Genomic DNA, 7,242 nt, shown 5'->3' on the forward strand with positions numbered 1-7,242 from the left:
AGATCAAGCATCCGCATGCTAAGCAATGAACAGTTTGAGCTGTTCATCAACAGAGTAAATCAACAGGATTTAATCAAAGGTTGCTTCTTCTTCCTTCAGCTTTTATAATCTCCAACTTAATTCTTTTCCCTTTTGAGACAGTCTACTATGGAGCACCAAATGGCTCAGAACCCATAGGTCTCCCAGCTCCTGTGGTATGAACGCATTAGCATGCTTAGCATTTTCCAGTTAATTTTTAATACTATCTGGTGGTCTTGTCCCAAAAATTTGCTTCTAAAAAAGCTTTGTTTTCAAAGTATATCTACATACTGGGAAGTACACAGACTTTAAGTATATAGCTTGATGAATCTTCACAAATTCGAACATGCTATAAAATTCTCCCCCAGATCAAGAAGCAAAATAATGGCCTCTACCTCCTCACAGGGGACTGTCACCTACCTCTGGCAAAGAGATGAGCTGTGATGATCTTAACTTTATTTCATAAGTATTCTTCATATTTTCCCTCAAATGAATCTGTCATTTCCCCTAATTATGCTTGTAAATCTCATCATATTGCCATGCAGAACTGTGTATTATTTCTGAATCATGACTATACTACCCTTTACTTAGTTATCATTCTAATAGACAGAAGATTGTGTCTACTTTTGACTTTTCTATTAAACCTGCTTTGGGGGTTGGGGATTTAGCTCAGTGGTAGAGCGCTTGCCTAGCAAGTGCAAGGCCGTGGGTTTGGTCACTAGCTCGAAAAAAAAAAAAAAAAAAAAAGAAAAAAAAGACAGGAAGAAACCTGCTTTGGTGTGTGTGTGTGTGTGTGTGTGTGTGTGTGTGTGTGTGTGTGTGTGTGTGTTACCCAGACTTTATTCATGCTAGCTAATCACTCTACAATCCAGCTGCACTCCCAGCCTCTTCTATGTAAGATTCCTGTGAATAATCCTCTTTTTAAATTTTCATTTACTTCTTTTTTATTTTCTTTATTTTTACTGGTTATTTTATTTACATTTTAAATGTAATCTCCCTTCCTTGTTTCCCCTCTACAAATCCTCTCCCCTCTCATCCTTCCTCTCTTCCATTCCCTTTATGAGGGTGGTCTACCACCTGCCTACCCACACCCCTGCCTCAGTGCCCTAGCATTCCCTTCCCCTGGGTCATTCATTGAACCTCCACAGGACTGAGGGCCTTCCCTCCCAAAAATGCCTGATAAGGCAATCCTCTGCTACACATGCAGCTGGAGCCATAGCTCCCTCCGTGTGTAGTATTTGGTTGGTGCTTTAGTCCCTGGGAGCTTTGGGGAGTGGTCTTTGTTGGTATTGTTGTTCTTCCTATGGGGTTGCAAACCCCCTCAGCTCCTTATACTTGGCCCTTGGTGAACATATGTGCTTCTTCATACAAGACATTGATCTTGAAGAATTACTGAGTCAGAGTGTGCATATGTGGTCAGGTTTACTATAGGCTGCCACATTTTCAAAGTTGTTTTTCAACAATGTTCATTCCCCTAGGCAGTGGGTGAACTTCATCTGCTTATACTCCCAAAGGGAACTTTGGCTTTTCATTAGGGACTAACGATATGAATAATTTTGGTGTTATTTATTAGCCATTAGGACATTAACTAATGAGCTGCTTGATCCACTCTTAATTCTATTTCAGGTAGTCCTCTGATTTCTTAGCAACAGCATCATATATTCTGGGTTTGAGCGTTTTGTGAAATATAGCTGACTGTGTCTGTGGGCATGGTAGGTGTGTGTACTGCCAAGTTTGTTTATTCTGTGGTATTCCTTTCCAGAAATCTAATAGTGTATTTTGATAAATTCTAAATTTGAATGATGAAATTCAACCGTGCTTTACAGTTTGGTTAACATAGTTTGTATACATTTCAGGAAGTTTTGCCCGCCTGCCCAAATGTCATGTTATGCTCGCCTATGCTTTTCATTTAAGAACGCAGTTTTCTCTTTCACGTTTCCAGTCTCAATCCATCTAGCATTTATTTTTATACATGGTGTGAAGCAAGCAGTAAGATTTATTGCCTTCCTGGCTCTGTTCATAGAAAAGGGCATCCTTTCTTCTCTGAAGTGCCTATTTTTAATTTATTAGAGTCACTTTAAATTTATAAATTAGTTTGTGGAGCTTTGGCATTCAAGAACAGTGTTGCTGTACCATTTACTCTAGTCTTCTTAGGGATTTTCCGTAAACATTAATGTTTCCCACAGAAAATACCTAATTTTCCTGGTTGGCATTTTCACAATCACCTGTGTAGAAGAATATGTATTTTCCCATTATATAGTCTATATAGTTTATATGTGGGCATATTACCTTTTTAGATAGATTTTACTTAATTTTTCTTTACTATTTGGTATTTGCAGTTGTTGGGAATCTGTAGCATATCATATATTAGGTTATTTTTTTCTTCCTGTGTTCCACTGATATTTCTTTGAGCTAATTCTGGAAGAATTACTATCAACTCTAGTGATAACTGATGTGTTAATATTCATTCATTTTGTAGATGATTTTAGGATCTTTTCATTAACCACCACTATGATAAAACTTGTTGACTAGCTTCATTCGGGAGACAGAAGGTTTATAAAAATGTAAGTGAGATTATTCGGCCTTTTTCCTGATCTGGTCTGACTAATATTTATGCTATATTAATGCCTCAAAATTAAAATTGAGATCTATTGTAAAGTTATATAAGACAAGATTTTCTATTAAAGAAACATATATTATATAATAATATATTAACAAATATTTAGCATGTAATATATTAGCATATTATATATATACATATATTGATATGCATATAAGAAAGTTTGCAGGTCTACTTTTATTACATTTAGACATAGACACCTAATCTTCTCCCCGGTTTTTCACATTTACAAATGAACAACAATGAAACAAGCATATATTTTCTTCTTTTCTAATCATCACCTCCCGTTATGAGCCTGCCATGAGTTACAATGTTCTTCTTAGATTTTCCTATCGAAGACTTCCTATGAATCAAGTTATTTCCTTTCCTTGACTAAGTTCAAATAATATACTTCATTCTCTGCATATGAAATTTGAGGACATTAGTGTCCAATGCTTCCTTATTTTCCACCTCTAAACTCTATTTTGTCCCTGTCACTGTTTTCCCTAAGTCTCCTCGTTCCATTTTTGTGTCATAACACTATCATCTCATTGTGGTTGCTGCTCCGGTTCGTGTCATTTTTGTGATTCCTTCCCAGTTCTTTCTAAGCCACATAGAATGATATTTCAACTCCCTCTGCTCTCCCAGTCTATTTTTCTGATTCCTTGTAGTTCTTTGAATGACTCGATTAATTCACTCAGTTACTTTGAATTCATAGCAATGATCTTGGCTAAGATTTTCATCTGCTTGCTGGCAATATTTTCTTCCAGTGATTATGGCTTTGTCCTATTATTTGTTTTTCTCATTTCTTTCTTCTTAAAGCATTAAAAATAAAATGATTCTGGACTGCATTCTTTCCTAATCTAACTCATTCTTGATTGAGGTGATGAAGTGCATTTGTGTCAACACTTTTCACAATGCCTACACGAGGCAGTAGCTGGACAATATTGTATCTGGTGAAGATTTATTTGTCTGTAAGTTATTTAGCTTTTATTTGCCTCCTGGATGTACATAAACCACTAGTTTTGCAGCAGTGGACTATAATTCATTCTGTTTTCTAGATTCACCTACACATTATTTGTATAACAATGTTGTGTCTCATTCTGTATAGTCAAATTTGTACTAAAACAAGTCCAGTCCCCAATTCACTTACTGTCTTTCTAACATTATAAACCATGCAAATCATTTGGAATCCCAGTGAAAAGCAGGGACATCATATAAATAGAGTGACTGAAAATAGTTAATATAGAGTATCCTTAAACAGGATGGTCATTTATAAGGTAAAGCATCAAGGGACGATGTTTACCATAAGATTAACAGTAAACAGGGAGCCAGGATCTTTTAAGAAAATAAAGAAATGGGGTGGGGCCAGTGATCCAGAGACCTATAAGAGCTGATATCACAATACCATCGGGGTCTTTTGGTAAAGAACTGTCAATCTATGTCTTAATCATATTTTCTCCTTTGCCAATATTTTTATTGGATATTTTATGTATTTGTATTTCAAATGTTATTCCCTTTCTCCCACACTCCCTTTTGCTTCCCCACCCCCCGTTTCAAGGAAGACGCTCCCACTCCTAACCACCCACTCTCACCTCAACAACCTGGCATTCCTGTACACTGGGGAAATAAGCCTTCACATGACAAGGGCTTCTCCACCTATTGATGCGAGACAATGCCATCCTCTGCTACATATACTGCTGGAGCCAAAGTTCCCTCCATGCACTCTTTGGTTGGCGGTTTAGTCCCCAGGAGCTTTGGGGGGTTTTGTTGGTTGATATTGTTGTTCTTTCTATGGGTTTGAAAATTCCTTCAGCTCCTTCAGTCTTTTCTCTAACTCCTTCATTGGGGTCCCTATGCTCAGTCCAATGGTTAACTGCAAGCATCCTCATCTGTATCTGTAAGGTTCTGGCAGAGTCTCTCAGGAGACATCCATATCAGGCTCCTATCAGCATGCACTTCTTGGCAATAGCAATAGTGACTGGGTTTGGTGGTTGCATATGGGATGGATCTCCATGTGGGACAGTTTCTGGTTGACCTTTCCTTCAGTCCCTGCTCCACAGCTTGTCCCTGTATTTCCTCCCATGAATATTTTGTTCTCCATTCTACCATGGACTGAAATATCCACGTTTTGGTCTTCCTTCTTCTTGAGCTTCATATGGTTTATGAATTGTATCTTGGGTATTCCAAGCTTTGGGGCTAATATCTACTTATCAGTGAGAACATATCATGTGTGTTCTGTCATGACTCGGTTTTTGCACTAAAGATATTTTCTAGTTCTGTCCATTTGCCCAGGAATTTCATGACGTCATTGTTTTTAATAGATGAGTAGTACTCCATTGTGTAGATGTACCACATTGTCTGTCTTCATCCTTCTGTTGAAGGGCATCTGGGTTCTTTCCAGCTTCTGGCTATTATAAATAAGGCTGCTATGAACATAGTGGAGCATGTGTCCTTGTTATATGTTGGAGCATCTTTGAGTGTCTGCCCAGAAGTGGTATTACTGGTACTACTATGTCTAATTTTCTGAGGAATTGCCAGATTGATTTCCAGAATGGTCATACCAGCTTGTAATCCCACCAACAATGGAGGAGTGCTCCTCTTTCTCCACATCTTTGACAGCATCTTCTGTCACCTGAGATTTTTATCTTAGCTATTCTGACTGGTACGAGTTGGAATCTCAGGGTTGTTTTGATTTGCCTTTCTCTGATGACTAAGGATCTTGAACAATTCTTTAGGTGCTTCTTGGCCATTCAATATTCCTCAGTTGAGAATTCTTTGTTTAGCTCTGTACCCCATTTTTTTGTTTTTACTATTGATCTCTCTTGGTTTATTCTTTATTGAATAGTTTATGCATTTACGTTTCAAATGTTATCCCCCTTTTAAAATAGGATTATTTCATTCTCTGGAGTCTACCTTCTTGAGTTTTTTGTATGTATTAGATATTATCCCCCTAATGGATATAGGATTATAAAGACCTTTTTCCAGTCTGTTGGTTGCCATTTTGTCCAATTGACAGTGTCCTTTGCTTTACAAAAGCTTTGCAATTTTATGAGGTCCCATTGTTGATTCTTGATCTTAGAGCATAAGACATTGGTGTTATGAGAATGGTGTCTGAGAATGTGTTCCAGGCTCTTCTCCACTTTCTCTTCTATTACTTTCAGTATATCCGGTTTTATGAGGAGGTGTTTGATCCACTTAAACTTGAGTTTTGTACAAGGAGATAAGAATGGGTCAATTTGCATTCTTCTGCAGGCTGACCACCAGTTGAACCAGCACCATTTGTTGAAAATGCTGTCTTTTTTCCATATGATGGTTTTAGCTCCTTTGTCAAAGATCAAGTGACCATAGGTGTGTGGGTTCATTTCTGGGTCTTCAATTCTATTCCATTGATCTACCTGCCTGTTTGAGCTCAGGGATGGTGATTCCCCTAGCAGCTCTTTTATTATTGAGAATAGTTTTCACTATTGTGGGTTTTCTAAATGAATTTACAAATTGTTCTCTCTAACTGTATGAAGAATTGACTTAGAATTTTGATGGGGATTGCATTGAATCTGTAGACTGCTTTTGGCATGATGGCCATTTTTACTATATTAGTCCTGCCAATCCATGAGCATGGGAGATCTTTCCATATTCTGAGAACTACATCAATTTCTTTCTCCAGAGAACTTTCTTGTCATACTGATCTTTCATTTTCTTGGTTAGAGTCACACGATGGTATTTTATATTATTTGTGACTATTGTGAAGGGTGTAGTTTCCCTAATTACTTTCTCAGCCTGTTTATCTTTCAAGTAAAGAAAGGCTACTGATTTTTTTGAGTTACTTTTATATCCAGCCACTTTGCTGTAGTTGTTTATCAGTTTTAGAAGTTCTCTGGTGGAACTTTAGGGGCCACTTATTTATACTATCATATCATTTGCAAATAGTGATATTTTGACTTCTTCCTTTCCAATTTTATCCCTTTGAACTCTTTTTGTTGTCTAATTGTTCTGGCTAGGACTTCAAGTACTATATTGAATACGGAGGGAGAGAGTGGGCAGCCTTGATTTTAGTGGGATTGCTTTAAATTTCTCTCCATTCAGTTTGATGTTGGCTACTGGTTTGCTGTATATTGTTTTGACTATGCTTAGGTATGGGCATTGACTTCCTGTTCTTTCTAAGACTTTTACGATGAAGGGGTGTTAAATTTTGACAAATGCTTTCTCAGCATCTAATGAAATGATCATGTGTTTTTTCCTTTGAGTTTCTTTATATAGTGGATTATGTGATGGATTTCCATATATTGAACCACTCCTGCACCACTGGGGTGAAGCCTACTTGATCATGGTGAATGATCATTTTGCTATGTTCTTGAATTCGGTTTGCGAGAATTTTATTGAGTATTTTTGCGTCGATATTCATAAGGGAAATTGGTCTGAAGTTCTCTTTCTTTGTAGGGTCTTTGTGTAGTTTAGGTTGAAGCATAATTGTGGCTTCAAAGAAAAAATTGGGCAGTGTTTCTTCTGTTCTATTTTGTGGAATAGTTTGAAGAGTATTGGTATTAGGTCTTCTTTGAAGGTCTGAAAGAATTCTTCACTAAATCTATCTGGTCCTGAGGGTTTTTTTTTTTTTTTTTTTTTTTTTT

This window comes from Rattus rattus, chromosome 4 (assembly GCF_011064425.1).
Source record: "Rattus rattus isolate New Zealand chromosome 4, Rrattus_CSIRO_v1, whole genome shotgun sequence".
NCBI classification, from domain to species: domain Eukaryota; kingdom Metazoa; phylum Chordata; class Mammalia; order Rodentia; family Muridae; genus Rattus; species Rattus rattus.